We start from the raw sequence: 17866 nt of genomic DNA, 5'->3' as shown, positions 1-17866 counted from the left end.
CATCGATTCCAATCACGTTCCGTCATACATGTGAATCCGTATTGTACGTATTCTTCCGACCGCTTTCTTTTTTTGCCCGACATAATTAGTATGAAGGGATTAAAATATTAAGAAAGAAATCACATGACGTACCATCACGACAGTCACAAGCTACTACAACTGAGCGCGCCAAAATCCCCGCAGCACGGATAGGCCGAGCTATGTAGCGTGATCACCTGCGGCCAGTGATGTCATCACCAATGTGTGTCTTGACCTCCGCCGAACCCCTGAGACTGACCCGCCGAACCCCTGGGGTTCGATCGAACCCAGGTTAAGAACCACTGCCCTACACTCAGTCCCAGACTCTTGCAATTCCTTCACTGTCTCTACTTACGTACACGCTTTCCTCCCCTTCTTCTTCGACCAACAGTTGTCCAATTTCCACTGGTACCCTGTAGGTTATCGGCACCAATGGCGGTCATTGTTACCCGGGACTTAACCAATCCAGTATGAGATTCTTAGGTTCAGTTTTCATATTTGGTTTTGGCACAAGTTGTCACGATGTGCTGGGGCGGACTCGAGCAGGGAACCACACTTCGGGACAGAGATGGGTGGAAAGCGCTTTTAATTGGGTGAAGTTGCAGACTGGACTGGACGGTTTGCAGACTGGCCGAGATGCAGACAGAACGGCAGAAGCTGGGCCTTAACAGTTCGGATTGCAGACGGGACGGGTTGCAGACGGGACAAGACGAGTTGCAGACGGGACAAGACGAGTTGCAGACGGGACAAGACGAGTTGCAGACGGGACGAGTACAGGTTGCAGACCGGACTGGACGAGACGAGTTGCAGACTGGACGAGACGAGTTGCAGACTGAACGGCAGAGGCTGGGCCTCAACAGTACGGGAGGGAACAGAGGTCACGCCGGCCGTCTGGGCCCGGCCGTGACTCGGGAGGGGAACAGAGGTCACGCCGGCCGTGACTCGGGAAGGGAACAGAGGTCACGCCGGCCGTGACTCGGGAAGGGAACAGAGGTCACGCCGGCCGTGACTCGGGAAGGGAACAGAGGTCACGCCGGCCGTCTGGGCCCGGCCGTGACTCGGGAAGGGAAAGGAGGTCACACCTGGGGTCCGGTCATAGCAGGGGTGAGGTCCGGGTTGGCAAGGGTGGGGTCCGGGTCGTGGCAGGGTCCCACAGTAGTCCATGAAGACCACAATCCCCCGGCGCCAGGCAGAGAGTGCCGCTGCCCTTTATAGGGATCTCAATTAGCGGCATCTGCTGCAGCTGGCGCAGATTACAACGGGGATCAGCTGTGAACCCTGACAGTACCCGCCGGCCGTGACTCGGGAAGGGAACAGAGGTCACGCCGGCCGTGACTCGGGAAGGGAACAGAGGTCACGCCGGCCGTCTGGGCCCGGCCGTGACTCGGGAAGGGAACAGAAGTCACGGCCGGCGTGACCTCTGTTCCCTTCCCGAGTCATGGCCGGCGTGACCTCTGTTCCCTTCCCGAGTCACGGCCGGGCCCAGACGGCCGGCGTGACCTCTGTTCCCTTCCCGAGTCACGGCCGGGCCCAGACGGCCGGCGTGACCTCTGTTCCCTTCCCGAGTCACGGCGGCCGTCTGGGCCCGGCCGTGACTCGGGAAGGGAACAGAGGTCACGCCGGCCATGACTCGGGAAGGGAAAGGAGGTCACACCTGGGGTCCGGTCATAGCAGGGGTGAGGTCCGGGTTGGCAGGGGTGGGGTCCGGGTCGTGGCAGGGTCCCACAGTAGTCCATGAAGACCACAATCCCCCGGCACCAGGCAGAGAGTGCCGCTGCCCTTTATAGGGATCTCAATTAGCGGCATCTGCTGCAGCTGGCGCAGATTACAACGGGGATCAGCTGTGAACCCTGACACAAGTTTTACATCAGATGCCCTTCCTGACATTTATCCGGACTTGGGACCAGCTCAGGGAGACACAGGCCTGTGGCCCCCTGAGGCTACACTAAATTCAAAATGAGTGAACATTTGCAAAAACATTAACGTTTATCAGTTTAAACATTAAATATCTCGTCTTTGTCATGTATTCAATTGAATATTGGTTGAAAAGGGTTCAAATCATTTTATTTTATTTACATTTTACACAGCATCCCAACTTCACTGGAAACACAGGGCTTGTAAGTCACTGCAGATTTTCTCATGACGTCTTACACACAGGGTACGTTTGTTCCAACACAAGTTATAAATGCAATAAAGGGTACACACGCATAAAAGAGTGAAACTTACAGATAAAGTAGTGACTTGGACAGCGGTATTTGAAAGCTTCACTTGCAATTGACCATTGCAATGTAAAACCTTCTCACCATTTTCCTCTTCCTGTTATTATCTGAATATCTCAAGATTTATTTGAACTGCTTCTCCCTGTGGCAGCAGCATAAATATTACAAGGTGAGCCTTTACCTTTGTTACCAACATATTGTTCATTATTTGGTTTTTACTCTACTTAGGAAATTCTCAGCTTCCACATTCTGGCCATCTTCTTAAAAACATCACTTTACAGACTCATTTATTTACATATTGTTTATGTTATTACAGTGTAAGAATGCTCAGGTGGCAGTCGTCAATTTGGCTTGTTCCAGTTTTCAAATTAAATCTGAAAGATTGAGTATTTCTTGTTTCCAGTACGTTGCGGGATTCTTTCTCCAGCTCACATTCATCGTGTGTTCAGAAACAGAAAGACCAGGTTTGTTTATTGGTCGAGTGCCACCGTACAGATCAGCTGGATTAGGAGAAGGAGAGTGAGTTTTTTTTCATGTGCTCTTAATTCTCCATTATGACCGGCTCGAGGAATGTTCTACAATCGGCTTGGAATTTTCTTCAGCTTTTTTCTTCTTGTCTCATCAGCTTCCTCCTCACAGAGAAATTCAGGATCCAGGTCCTGGGATTGGACTGGAGGCACGTGCCTCTCCAGACAAATTTCTTCTGAGGTTTACAAGTCTTAGTTGCCAGACCAACGGCTGGCAAAGGGGATCCGTGTCTGCAGCATCACACCTGCGTAAGCCGACGGTGTCCGGCCAAATATTAGAAGTCCTGATAAATCCACTTGACTTGATTTAATCCTCACAAATGTTCCTCATAAATTCTCAGCTCTGGGAGTTTTCTGCAATGATATGAGTGATCACTGCGCTGTTGCTGCTTGCCGGGACACTAAAATCCCTAAAAGTAATCCGCTCGTTATCCACAAGACAGTGGCGGCCCGTGCATTTTACACCTCGGCCTTCAGTAGTGCTCCGAATGAATCCACCCCCATAATTAGTTTAAGGCTATAAAAAAAAAAAACATTGTATTATGCAGAAATGCGGTATAAAGAGAGTCGCATGGCGGGAGCCACAAAAACGGACAGTAGCCACAATAAATGCCTTTATATCAAACAGCCTCGACACATAAAAAGCACCACTAATAACCTTATAAACCCACAGTATTATTTAGGAAAATAGCAGCATTTTACACACCAGAAATTCTGATCATTTGTAGACAAAATCCATCCTCCTTTCTTTCCTCAAAAAGAGTTCAATTATTCCGTCGTACAAATTATCCATGCGCTTCGGCTCCAAACGCTCCCAGCAATACAATTTGCAGTGAACCTCGGATCCTGTGAGCCAGGGGTACCGGTCGTAGTTTGTGGCTTGAAAATGTCGGACAAATCCTTTTCCTGGTTGTGACAGGTTCGCTAGTTTAGGAGTTGCCCGACCTTTCTTTACTATGTCCAGCGTTTCTTCAAAATGAAAATCGCTTTAACAATATATTGGTAACTAAATCCATTTCTTCTCCTGTAGCCATTGTGGGTTGAAGAAAACAATATTAAACAAACACAACCATATTTCTGTTCGCAGCTGGCTAGTACTCTCTGACTATCCAATCAGAGGGCGTGAGTACGCTGACGTTGCTGGAGCCTGCTAGAAGGCTTTGATGTCGCCAACTCAAAATCTGATTGGTCGAAGCAACCGCGTCATCAACACTTGTTTTTTTCTGTAAAGGGTTTGCAGAACTAACCCCCCTCCCAGGCAGACTCCTTTGACTTTGACCCTGCCTGGCAACAGATGATGGCTGAAATGTTATTGGTTCTTCTTCTTCTTCTTCTTCTTTTTCGGCTTTTCCCGTTAGGGGTCGCCACAGCGAGTCAACTTTCTCCATCTAACCCTATTCTCTGTATCTTCCTCTCTCACTCCAACTACCTTCATATCCTCTCTCACTACGTCCATAAATCTTCTCTTTGGTCTTCCTCGAGACCTCTTGCCTGGCAGCTCCAGTTCCAGCATCCGTCTACCAATATATTCACTATCTCTTCTCTGAAATGTTATTGGTTAAATGCTTTTATATGAAAATGCATGTCTGGAAGCGGCACAACCAAGAGAGAAGCTTTGAAAGGACGTGAACAGACCATTTGGAATTATTTCATAAGTATTCATGGACAAAATATTATTAACCTTTGTGATTCAGATATTCTTTAGGCCAGCAGAGAAGGCCTTGCAGGCCCTGACAGCCCACCACTGCCACAAGAGAAACTTTAAACAATTCAGTGAACAAGCTCCCGGATGTCGAGCTTGCTTGGACTTTCTTTAAGGAAACTTTTATGAGTATTGTGAGCAAGCATGCTCCGATCAGGAAATTTAGAGTGAAAGGACGTGAAAATCCCTGGTTTTCTCCAGAGTTGTCAGACATGATCCATCAGCGCAACTTGGCATGGGCCAAAGCTAGGAGAAGTGATGCTGCAGCCGAGTGGACTGTTTTCAGCCAACTAAGAAATAAATGCACTTCTCTTATCAAAAAGGCCAAATCGGAATATTACTTATCCGTCACAACTGACAATCTCAATAATCCTTTACAAATTTTGGAAGGTGATAAAGTCTTTATCAGTTATTAAGTCTGCACAGACCTTCCAAAATTTGTTCTGAAGGACTCGGTCCCGGTCCATGCAAAAGTTGAAATGTTAAATTGCTTTAACAAACATTTCATCTTGTGCGGATCTTTGTTTGATCAAAAAGGTGCAGCTTCTGTAAACTCCTGCACAGATCCTCAATTGTTTTCTGGGGATACCTTCAATTTTATTCCTTTTACCGTGCAGCAAGTGCATAAAGCACTCAAAACTTTAGATCATAGAAAAACCCTCTGGTCCAGATATGATAGAGTCTTATTTTCTGCAAATAGCAGCAGATTTTGGAGCACAGCCCCTTACAGTCCTCTTCAATCCCTCCACCCAAAGTGGCGAAATTCCAGCCATTTGGAAATCGGCTTTTGTTACTCCTTGACTAAAGGGAGGTGACCCAGCGGTTTTAACTACAGTGGTATGAAAAAGTTTGGCCCCCCTGATCATTTTCAAGATTTTCCCTTATAAGTCATTGGTTGTTCATGACAGCAATTTCAGTTTAATATATCATATAGTAGACAAACATAGTGATATTTGAGAAGTGAAATGAAGTTTATAGGATTTACAGAAAGTGAGCAGTAATTATTTAAACAAAAGTAGGCAGGTGCATAAATTCTGGCACCCTTGTTGTTTTATTGATTTGAATACCTTTAGCACTAATTATTGGAACACAAAATTTGTTTGGTAAGGTCATTGACCCTTGACTTACATACACAGGTGAAGCCAGTCATGAGAAAGGGTATTCAATGTGGCCAGTTGCAAGTTGCTCCCTTTGCATGTTCTCTGAAGAGTGGCAACATGGGAGCCTCAAAATAACTGTCAAATGTCAAATGACCTAAACATCATGGTTTAAGGGAAGGATACAAAAAGCTAGCTCAGAGATTTCAGATGTCAGTTTCCACTGTGAGAAACATAGTGAGGAAATGGAAGACCACGGGCACAGTTCTAGTTAAGGCTCGGAGTGGCAGGCCAAGAAAAATCATGGATAAGCAGAGGCAAAGTATGGTGAGAACAGTCAAACTCAACCCACAGACCAGCTCCAAAGACCTCCAACATGATCTTGCTGCAGACGGTGTCACTGTGCATTGTTCAACTATTCAGTGCACTTTGCACAAGGACATGCTGTGTGGGAGAGTAATGTGGCAGAAGCCTTTTCTGCGCACACGCCACAAACAGAGTCGCTTGAGGTACGCTAAAGCATATTTGGACAAGCCAGCTTCATTTTGGAATAAGGTGCTGTGGACTGATGAAACTAAAATTGAGTTATTTGGACATAACAAAGGGCGGTATGCATGGCGGAAGAACACAGCATTCCAAGAAAAACACTTGCTACCCACAGTAAAATTGGTGGTGGTTCCATCATGCTGTTGGGCTGTGTGGCCAGTGCAGTCATTATCAGCAGATACTTACAAACAATGTTCAAGAATCAGTGACAAAGTTGAAGTTGCGCCGGGGCTGGATACTTCAACAAGACAACGACCCTAAACACTGCTCAAATTCTACTAAGGCATCCATGCAGAGGAACAAGTACAGCATTCTGGAATGGCCATCTCAGTCCCCAGACCTGGATATTATTGAAAATCTGTGGTGTGATTTAAAGCGGCCTGTCCATCCTCGGAAACCATCAAACCTGACTGAACTGGAGATGTTTTGTAATGAAGAAAGGTCAAAAATACCTTCAACCAGAATCCAGACCCTCATTGGAAGCTACAGGAAGCATTTAGAGACTGTTATTTTTGCAAAAGGAGAATTTACTAAATATTGATGTAATTTTTCTGTTGGGGTGCCCAAATTTATGCACCCGCCTACTTTTGTTTAAATAATTATTGCTCACTTTCTGTAAATCCTATAAACTTCATTTCACTTCTTAAATATCACTATGTTTGTCTGCTATATGATATATTAAACTGAAATTGCTGTCATGAACAACCAATGACTTATAAGGGAAAATCTTGAAAATGATCAGGGGTGGCCAAACTTTTTCATTCCACTGTAACTACAGACCAATATCCAATTTGTGTTTCTTATCAAAAATTATTGAACCCCTTGTTTGTGATCAGCTAAAAGTTTTTCTAGTGAACTTCTTTCAAATTTGCAATCAGGTTTCAGGAAAAAACATTGTACCATCACAGCAGCCACAAAGGTGGTCAATGACATACATTCTGCTCTTGATAAGAAGCAATATTGTGCCTGGCTTTTTATTGATTTGTCGAAAGCTTTTGATACTGTAGACCATGCTGTTTTAATGCATCGGATCAGCAGTTTTGGATTTTGTAGCTCTGTACTTTCTTGGTTTAGAAATTACTTGAGTGACAGAACTCAGTGCGTTAAATGTGATGGTCTGGTTTCTGGTTTCTCTTTGAGTGTCCAAAAGGGGGTGCCACAGGGTTCAATATTAGGACCGCTCTTGTTCATTTTGTACATTAATGAACTAGGAAAAAATCTGTCAGATGCCAATGTTCATCTTTATGCTGATGACACAATCATCTACTGCTTTGGATCCACCCCTGTGAAAGCAATTGAATCTGTGCAGAAACTTTTGATGCGATTCAGCTCGCACTAGTGCAGCTAAAACTGATTCTAAATGCTGACAAAACAAAGCTCATGATCTTTCCAAATAGCAAGAAGGTCCCTACAGATCTTCCTTTGGTATCAACTTTCAAGGGAAGTGTCATCGAGCGGGTGCATGAATAGAAATACCTCGGGGTTTTACTTGATGACTCTTTGACATTCAAGCCCCATATTGACTGTCTTGTGAAAAAACTTAAACTTAAACTGGGTTTCCTTTTTCGAAACAAGTGTGTTTCTCCTCTAATGTTAAGAAGCAACTTTTTTAGCTATTTTAGATGACGGTGATCTGCTGTACATGAACGCCTCTGCTCAAAGTCTTCAAAAAGTCGACACCGCGTATCACGCCTCGCTAGATGGTTAACACATCATTGTGAACTATATTCCCGTGTTGGATGGCCTTCTTTGTGCACCGGGAGGTCGGGGCATTGGTACACTTTTATTTATAAGGCCGTGCTCGGGCTGCTGCCCTCGTATATCTGTGACTGAGTCACAAGGCGGACTGTTGATTCTCACCTGCTGCGATCACATGATCGACTGTTGCTTTATGTCCCTTTTGCAAGCACAGAACGAAGGAAAAGGGCTTTTGCCTGTGCTGCCCCCACTGCAAGGAACAGACTTCAAAAAGACTGGAAACTCCCTTATTTTATCTCACTAAATGCTTTTAAAACCAAACTGAGAACACTAGAGGTCAACTTGTCAAAATGTAATTGCTTCTTTTAACTGTTTGTAATGTTGTTCTGTCTGTAACTCACTGCTGCCTCTTGGCCAGGACTCCCTTGTAAAAGAGGTTTTTAATCTCAACTGAACTTTTTTTCCTGGTTAAATAAAGGTTAGATAAAAAAACAAAAGGAGAAACAAAAAGAAGCATGAAAAACCAACCATCTGCATGGATGAGACCTCCCTGAAAGTGCTGGCTGGTGTCAGGCGTTGATTTCCATACAGACACTTTGCATCAGCAGTTCCATGCTCCAGTGCTCTGGGACTCTTTATAGTCCTGACACTTGGACCCTGGATGACTGACAGCCGTCCTTCATCACAAATCCTCCTCATCACAAACATGACGCGGGTCTCCGTCCTCATCTGGACTCTCCTCTGCTGCTGCTTCACAGGTAAAGTCCAGAGAGTCCACCTCCTCTCCTCTCTCAACATCACTATGTGTGAGATGAAGCCCGCAAAGCCGTGGAGTCTCTTTGACTTTGTGTGTCTGTATCCTCAGAGTCCAGAGGTCAGGTCACACTGACTCAGCCTGCAGCAAAGAGCTCTGCTCCAGGAGACCCCGTCTCCATCTCCTGTAGGACCAGTCAGGACGTTTACCGGGGTAGTGCTGGTGGCTATGCTCTAGCCTGGTACCAACAGAAAGAAGGACGAGCTCCTAAACTCCTCATTTACCTTTCTACTCGTCGAGCATCAGGAATTCCAGATCGTTTTTCAGGCAGTGGATCAAACTCTGACTTCACTCTGACCATCAGAGGAGTCCAGACTGAAGATGCAGCAGTTTATTACTGTCAGAGTGCACATATCATCAACAGTCAGTGGACGTTCACACAGTGAAAAAGCGTCGTACAAAAACCCCCTCAGTCAGACTGAAGTGAAAGTGAAGTGTCTGCTGCTGCAGAGACTGACACACTTCACTGAGGACCAGTGTCGGGTCTCTGCTCACCACAAGTTGTGTGACATCTGTCATTCTTTGTAAAACAAGACTCCCTCATGAAATGATTTCATTACATTCATCCACAAATGTCCTTTTGTCAGCAATCCAACATCAGAGAGCTCCCTTTAACAAAAGTCCAATAAAGACGCTCACTGTCTTTCTTTGATACTCTTTAGAGAAGATGGAGGCTATTGAGCAGAAAGGGGTGGAGAACCAGGCCTGAAGGAGGATAAGAAAGAGAGAGTACATCTAGCAGCAAGGGTTTGTAACCATCAGAAACACAGTGATCTTCAGAATACTCTCTGGTCAAGCAGTGTGTCATCAGAAGAAGAGATAGCTGGAAGATGTTTATGAGAAGTCCCTTAAAGCATGTGGAGCAGAAAGGCCATCGAAAGTCATCCGGCACTGATGTCCTATGACGCAGATCTGCCCAAAGGGTTCCTCTTTACTGAGGTGACTGAACACCATTTATTCTACCGGTGACAAAAGGTGGCAGATAGTGGTCCTGACATGGATCCTTTTGGGACACCTCTCTGCTGGTTGAACAAATGTGACACTGACCTCCTAAAACACTGTGACCAAAGTATCTGCTGAAATGTACAAACTATTTTCAGGGTCACTGTGACTAAGGAGAAACTAAAAGACCATTTTGACTTGTGCACACCTTTGGTCCATGACAGCACTGTACTTTCCGTATGCTCTTTGTCTCCTTGCTCAAGACCCACACCTGTCCTCACCTGATTACACTCACCTCTACCTGACCAATATCAAGACAGCAGCCTCAGACTCACCCTGTTGCCAGGAGGTCACCTTCTGTTGACAAAGAACCCCAAACAACGACTACCTCCACTCTTGACTCTCTTCTGCCTGTGTCTTTGGTCAATCAAGGCAAAAAATTCCAAAAACCGTCAAAGTGAGAGACGACAACAAGTGTCGATTTGATGAGAAGGTGTTTATTATCTTGAAACAAAGGAAATCAACATGTGATGGGACAGAGGAGGGCAAAGAGTAGCCAAGAGAAATAGGTGTGGAGGTCCAAGCAGAGAGAGGGGTCAGGACTGGAGACACTGGGCTGTGGTCAGTGTCTCACTGAGTGGAGTCTGGGAGCTCTTGGTGGCCTCACAGGTCACAGAGTCCACCTTGGTCCACTGGTCTGCAGAGAGCCTCAGGGTGCTGCTCCAGCTGTAGCGGCCGTCCTTCCCCGGCGGCCCACGGCTCTCGGTCCGCTCCCAGTTGCCGCTGCTTCCTCCGTTCACCTTCCAGGCCAGACTCCAGTCTGAGGGGAAGCCGTTGTCGGCCAGACAGGTGACGGTGGCGTCGCCGTCCTCCAGCTCCTCGCTGGACGGGGGCAGTACCGTCAGGGTGGGACGGACAACATCACCTAGAAGAAGGCGGGCAGGTTAGAGCGGGACCTCGACAACTTTCCATCGGCACTCCGCGGCCGAGGAGACGAAGGTGCGACTTGCGACCTGGAAGTGCTTGAAGCTTACAAGTGCTATCATGATCTGACGTCTGACTCTCCCCCAGCTGTCAATCAAACCTCTTTCCTGTTTGAGAGTCCATCTCCTCCTGAGGAGTTCCTTTCAGATGTTGTTCTGCTCCACCAGTCACTCACTCACTCACACAGTGTTTCACTTCCCTGCAAGAAGCCTCTCATGCAAATCGACTGAAAGTCTGCAAACGGGCAGATTGAGCAGAAACAGTTTGACACGACCTTCTATCAAATCCCTCCAAAGTGTGAAAATCACGAAAAGAAATCCGACATGCAGAGACGACCATCAGTCCGTCTTCACGAGCATTTCAATCGTCTATGAAAGACTGGACTTCTTTTCCAACCACATTTCCATCAGTATCCAAGCTGATAAAGCAGTTCAGCACATGTTCAAACACCCGCCTTAATCTGCTCTCTCTGCGACGGCGTCTTCACAGAAATTCTGCAGAAAAACAGCCACGACTTCACACGTTTGAGAACCTCATTTCACTTCAGCAGCTTCAGTGTGGCTTTGACAGTCTGGTTCCTCCACCAAAAGTCCACCACAGCGACACAAAGTGATGGAAGCGCCCGACAAACCCGTCCGACTGGAGAGTGAGATGACTCTCGGACTTTATCGGCACAGACTCAACCTACCAGCCTGAAGATCAGAGTCTAATATCAGCCAGGATTCAGGCTCTTCTTGTACGTCTGACTGCTTCTATCCCCTCTCTTCAACCTGAAAGCCTCCGTCCGCTTTGTCCTTCAGCTCAAATCAACCTGATCTCACTGGAGAACCAACTCTTTTCACGGGAAAACTCAAAAAAAGTCTGAAGTAAAATCGATAAAGTCAAAGACTTCACTCACCTCCCACATCCAGTCTGGTTCCACCGCCGAACGTCCACCACAGTGACACAAACTCATTGAGCCGTCGTACAAAAACTTCTGAGTGTAAAGACACGGTTCTCTGACTCTCACACAAACACTTCACTTACAGGCAGGAAAACTTGGAGCCACATTTCAAAGATGCACAATCTTCATTTTCCACCAGTAGTTTGAACAAAGATAAATGTCAGATTATTTTCCTACACCATTGTATTTTCTGAGAATAATGAAGCCTCAGGGCGGCACTGGCTCGTGTCTCTCCAAGACTGCCTTGGAGGGGCACGGAGCAGTGTCTCCCTGTGCCGGTCCCAAGCCTGGATAAATGCAGAGGGTTACATCAGGAAGGGCATCCGGCGTAAAACTTTCGACAAAGCCAAAAATGCGAGTCAACCATAACTATATCATACTGGATCAGTCGTGGACCGGGTTAACAACGACCGCCATTGGTAATGATGACCTACAGGGTACTAATGGAAATTGGGCTACTGTGGGTCGAAGAAAAAGAACAAGAAGAAGGAGAGGAGGGCTTGTTCGGAAGCAGAGAGAAGAGGAAAGGCAAGACTCTGAGACTGAGAGTAGGGACTTTGAATATCGGGACAATGACAGGAAAAGGTAGAGAGTTGGTCGACATGATGCAGATAAGGAAGGTGGATATACTGTGTGTCCAGGAGACCAGGTGGAATGGTAGTAAGGCCAGAAGCTTAGGAGCAGGCTCTAAGTTGTACTATTATGGTACTGACAAGAGGAGAAATGGAGTAGGAGTTATCTTGAAGGAGGAGTTTGTTTGGAACGTCCTAGAGGTGAAAAGAATGTCAGATTGACTTGTGAGTCTTAAACTGGACATTGAAGGTGTGATGCTCAATGTTGTTAGTGGCTATGCCCCGCAGGTTGGATGTGAATCTGAAGAGAAGGAGAAGTTCTGGTATGAGTTCGATGAAGTGATGCAGAATATTCCCAGAAATGAGAGAGTGGTAATTGGTGCAGACTTCAATGTTGGTGAAGGCAATAGAGGGGATGAAGAAGTGATGGGCAGATTTTCCAGGATAGGAATGCAGAGGGATAGATGGTGGTAGATTTTGCAAAAAGGATGGAAATGACTGTAGTGAACACCTTTTTCCAGAAAAAAACAGGAACATTGGGTAACTTATAAGAGCGGAGGTAGGAGCATGCAAGTAGACGACATCTTGTATAGACGAGGTAACCTGAAAGAGATCAGTGACAAAAGTAGTTGTAGGTGAGAGTTGTGGTGGAAGCTGAAAAGGGAGGAGTGTTGCATGGTTTTCAGGGAGGAGTTGAGAAAGGGTCTGGGTGGTCAGGGTGAGCTTCCAGATGATTGGACAACTGCAGCTAGTGTTATCAGGGAGACAGGTAGAAGAGTACTTGATGTGTCATCTGGAAGGAAAGTAGATAAGGAGACTTGGTGGTGGAATGAGGAAGTGCAGGAATATATACAGAGAAAGCGGTTAGCAAAGAAGAAGTGGGATACAGAGAGGACTGAAGAGAACAGCCAAGAGTTCAGGGAGATGTAGCGGAAGGTAAAGATAGAGGTAGCAAAGGCAAAACAAAGGGCGTACCATGACTTGTATGCTCGGTTGGATAGTAAGGTGGGTGAGAATGATCTATACAGGTTGGCAAAACACAGAGATAAAGATGGAAAGGATGTACAACAGGTCCGGGTGATTAAGGATACAGAGGAAAATGAATTGACAGATGCTTGAAGAGTGATGAGAAGATGGAAAGAGTACTTTGAAAAGTATTGTATGAGGAAGTCTGGAGTGTCAGAGAAATATGTTAAACCGGTGCAAGACATGTGTGCTGCCTGTGAAACATTGGTACAGTGTGCTGTAGGGGTAACAGAGAAGTTCAAGGTGGAGGTGGGCCTCCATCAGGGATCAGCTCTGTGCCCCGTCTTGTTCGCAGTGATGATGGAAAGGCTTACAGATGAGGTTAGACAGGAATCTCCATGGACCATGATGTTTGCAGATGACATTGTGATCTGTAGTGAGAGCAGGGAACAGGGGGAGGAACATCTAGAGAGGTGGAGGTATGCTCTGGAAAGTACAGGAATGAAAGCTAGTCTCAGCAAGACAGAATATATGTGTGTGAATGAGGGGAACTCGGGTGGAACGGTGAGGCTACAGGGAGTGGAGATCAAGAGGCTGGAGGATTTCAAGTATTTTGCGTCAACAGTCCAGAGCAGATCTGTTGTGTAGGACTAGGTGTTGATATCCCTTGATGAAAGCATACCTAAGGCACCGATGAGACCCTGTGGGGTTTCAAGTGAGCGATGGCCTCCTTCGGGTTGTCAAGTGAGCACCCTCCTTCATAAATGTTTCACTGATTGGCCCACTACATCTCCAGAGGGTTCAGCAGTGAATCCCAGCGCCCCAGGTTCACTCCCTAGATGCCATCAGCTCACCTGAAGACCCACGTTGGATCTCTTCTGTTCAGCCACAGCCACTGGCTCCCATTTTCAGCAGCCCTGGAGAAGTCCTTGACTCCCTGTCCGTGGGCACGTCCTTTAACTCCCACCTCCCTGAGTAGCCTAGATGTTGAAGTGGCAATGAAACCTCTGCAGCCTACTTCCACTGGACGAACCTTCACTTTCCAGCCTTGTGACAAGTTCAGCATATCTGAACATGAAGGGAAACGTGAAGGAAAGAGTGGTACTTCTCTCGAGCCTTGTGGGGCCTCCTCTGGTCGGCTGGAAAAGCCAACCTACATCCTCTCCACTGCGGAGTTCATCAACGACGACCCCTGATGAAATGACTTTGCCGATGCAAATATTTTTCAGGATGCAACCAGACGGTGATGGGATAAACATGAGTCTTTGACGACTAAAACAGGACGGGGATGTGTGAGTTTTTACTGATGAGACGGAACATAAATGTTAGTGGGGCGTCAGTCGTATGCTCAAAACACGTAACGTTTCTGCTTATTTGTACGATGAATTAAAGATAATCTACATCTTAACTGTACTGGCAGACAAGGTCAAGCTGAGCATGTGTGTTCCTCATCCATGGCTCATATTCTTTGGTCATGTGGATGTCCATTGCACTTTAGAACAACATCTAAACTACCAGCCAATATACTCGCATATGAACTTCATAGGCATCCCATTCCGAATCCATAGGGTTCAATATGACACGGATCAAGGCTTTGCAGCGAGAACAGCTTCAACTCTTCTGGGAAGGCTGTCCGCAAGGATCAGGAGTATGTTTATGGCAATTTTGGACCATTCTTCCAGAAGCACATTAGTGATGTCACACACTGATGTTAGACCAGAAGGCCTGGATCTCAGCCTCTGCTCTAATTCTTCCAAAAGGTCTTATAGCAGGTTGAGGTCAGGACTCTGTGATGGCCAGGCAAGTTCATCCACACCAGACGCTGTCATTAACGTCTTTATGGCGCTTGCTTTGTGCACTGGTGCACAGTCAAATAGGAAAATGAAGTTTGCGACTTACTCTGCAGAAAGTTGGTGACCTCTTGGCACTATATGCTCAGCATCCGCTGACCCCACTCCGTCACTTTTCCACTTGGTGGCTGAGTTGCTGTCGTGAAACAAAAAGACAGACAAAAAACCAACCATCTGCATGGATGAAAGTGCTGGCTGGAGTCAGGCGTTGATTTCCATAGAGACACTTTGCATCAGCAGCTCCATGCTCCAGTGCTCTGGGACTCTTTATAGTCCTGACACTTGGACCCTGGATGACTGACAGCCGTCCTTCATCACAAATCCTCCTCATCACAAACATGACGCGGGTCTCCGTCCTCATCTGGACTCTCCTCTGCTGCTGCTTCACAGGTAAAGTCCAGAGAGTCCACCTCCTCTCCTCTCTCAACATCACTATGTGTGAGATGAAGCCCGCAAAGCCGTGGAGTCTCTTTCACTTTGTGTGTCTGTATCCTCAGAGTCCAGAGGTCAGGTCACGGTGACTCAGCCTGCAGCAAAGAGCTCTGCTCCAGGAGACGCCGTCTCCATCTCCTGTAGGACCAGTCAGAATGTGTACTCTGATAGCAGCGGGAACTATCTAGCCTGGTACCAACAGAAAGAAGGACAAGCTCCTAAACTTCTCATTTACCTTGCTACTCGTCGAGCATCAGGAATTCCAGATCGTTTTTCAGGCAGTGGATCAAACTCTGACTTCACTCTGACCATCAGCGGAGTCCAGACTGAAGATGCAGCAGTTTATTACTGTCAGAGTTACCATTACATCAACAGTCAGAGGACATTCACACAGTGAAAAAGCGTCGTACAAAAACCCCCTCAGTCAGACTGAAGTGAAAGTGAAGTGTCTGCTGCTGCAGCTGGAGCATCATTTCCACACACCAGGTCTTCATCATGACACTCCTGGAAGGGTTTTATATCACACACAAATGTAGCTGCAGGGTTTCCCATTTCAATGACACTCTCTTTGAGTCCAGTCTTTTCCAGTCACAAAGTGCTTCTCAGTGAAATCAAACCAGGATTCAGCAAACAGTCAATAAAATAGTAATGAAACGCAAGAAAATAACCTGGTAAATTTCAAAGAACAAAACCACTGCGGTCACTACAAGACGTGATATTGCACGTGGATTCTTTAACAAATAGTTTGAAAAGTTCAGTTGAAAAGGAAAAAGTCAATGTGAAAGATCTCGAGGCGCCAGAATTGAACCTTGAGGAACTCCGCAATCAAACAACTGAAGGTCTCTGAAAATAAACAGTGATTTTTACAAACATTTAACAGAAACCCAGTGTGAGTTGTTTGTTTAAGAAAACAAACACCAAATATATTCACTAAACACTAAGTTGGCGGTTGATAAATTAAAATGTTTAACTTACGGTATTTTCACGACTATAAGGTGCACATAAAAGTCTTAGATTTTCTCCAAAATGTGAAGCGCGCCCTATAGAGCAGTGCACCCTGTGTGTGTCGTAGAGACACCATGAGAACGTTATAGGGGGAAGTGTGGACGTTGATTATATAATAAAAGAACAGGTATGTGCAGAACATCCTTGTTTTAACAACCTTGAAAACATGGCCGACAAACACATCCAGCCCGGCCTCGTCACCAACATGGACGAGATGCCGCTCGCTTTCCACATCCCAGTGGAGAAGAAGGGGACCAGCACGGTAGCGAGACGCACAACGGGGTACGAAAAGTCTTCTTTGAGACCACGGTTTCACTGAGAGTGGAAGGCGAGTTACGCCACAATTTGCGAATGGATTGTAGCTGCTCAGGCTAACGTGTCCGCCGGCACTTTTGTTCCAGCTTTTGCAAAAGCCGGCATCATTTCCAAGGAAAGCGACTGTGACAGTGAAGAAAGTGAAGCTAGCATGTTGGACGGATATTTAGCGCAGCTGTTCAAATCAGAAACAGAGGATGAGGACTTCCATGGGTTCGATGGATGATGATTACCGGTAAAAAAATATGAATACCAAACTCAGTTTAGCTCCCGCTCTGTTTTTAAAAACGCACACTTTTATGCTTGTGTGTGTTGTTGTTGTTGTTGTTGTTGTTGTTGTTGTTGTAAGACGGACGTAGTAGAGGACACCATGAGAATGTTAAAGTGTGGGTGTGGATTGTACATAAAACCCGCGCCTTATAATCAGGTGAACCTTATATGTGTGTTAAATACAGTAATGGCACACATAACTGAGACTTTAGTGCGGTGCGCCTTATGGTCGTGAAAATACGGTATTTACTTTTAACTGTTTGTGTTTAACAATTTACTTTGATGATCTTTCAAGTCTGTCAGTCGACCTTTGGAGTTCAGATTAACATGGTGTGGCGTTTGCTTTTAAATGAAACTTTTTTTCTCGCCAAACTGAAGATTTATCGTCCACAAAGCAGGAGGACTTCTTATGTGAAAACTTGTGTCAGCTATCATGTCGATGTTAACGTGGAAAGAAAAATGTATACATTTTCGAACTGTACAAAGGGCTAATAGTTAGGCAAAAGTTCTCAAAATTTGATCACAAGACTGAGTTAACTGACTGAAAATGTCAAATGTCGATTCTCCCCAGCCTTGCACCTGCTGAAAACCTCCAATGCTGAAGAGGTGAAGCTGTTTCCAGCAGGCTGATGTGTCTAAAGTTCACTTTAAAGGCTCTAAAACTTAATAAGGATGCTCTTTATTTATGTATTAAACTGGCTACGACAACAATCAGTTGGACCGCATTGGTTGCAAAGAACAGTGTCATCGGCATACATCAGGATTTGGACCTCTGGGTAAATCAGAAGCAGATCAACGAAGTAGGAACTGAATAGAATTGGACCGAAGATGAGGGACCCCAAAGAAGCGGCAGCAGAGGATGAGGGCAAGTATGACTGGTTAGTTCTTGAACAATGACGACCTCAAACAGAGAAAACGCAGTCACTCACCAGGTGGAACCTGGAACCTTCTTGCTGTGAGGAGACG

The sequence above is a fragment of the Fistularia commersonii genome, chromosome 4 (genome assembly GCF_037954325.1).
Source record: "Fistularia commersonii isolate RoL2024-O1a breed Wild chromosome 4, RoL_Fcom_v1.0, whole genome shotgun sequence".
NCBI lineage: Eukaryota > Metazoa > Chordata > Actinopteri > Syngnathiformes > Fistulariidae > Fistularia > Fistularia commersonii.
This window is presented reverse-complemented; position numbering follows the sequence as displayed.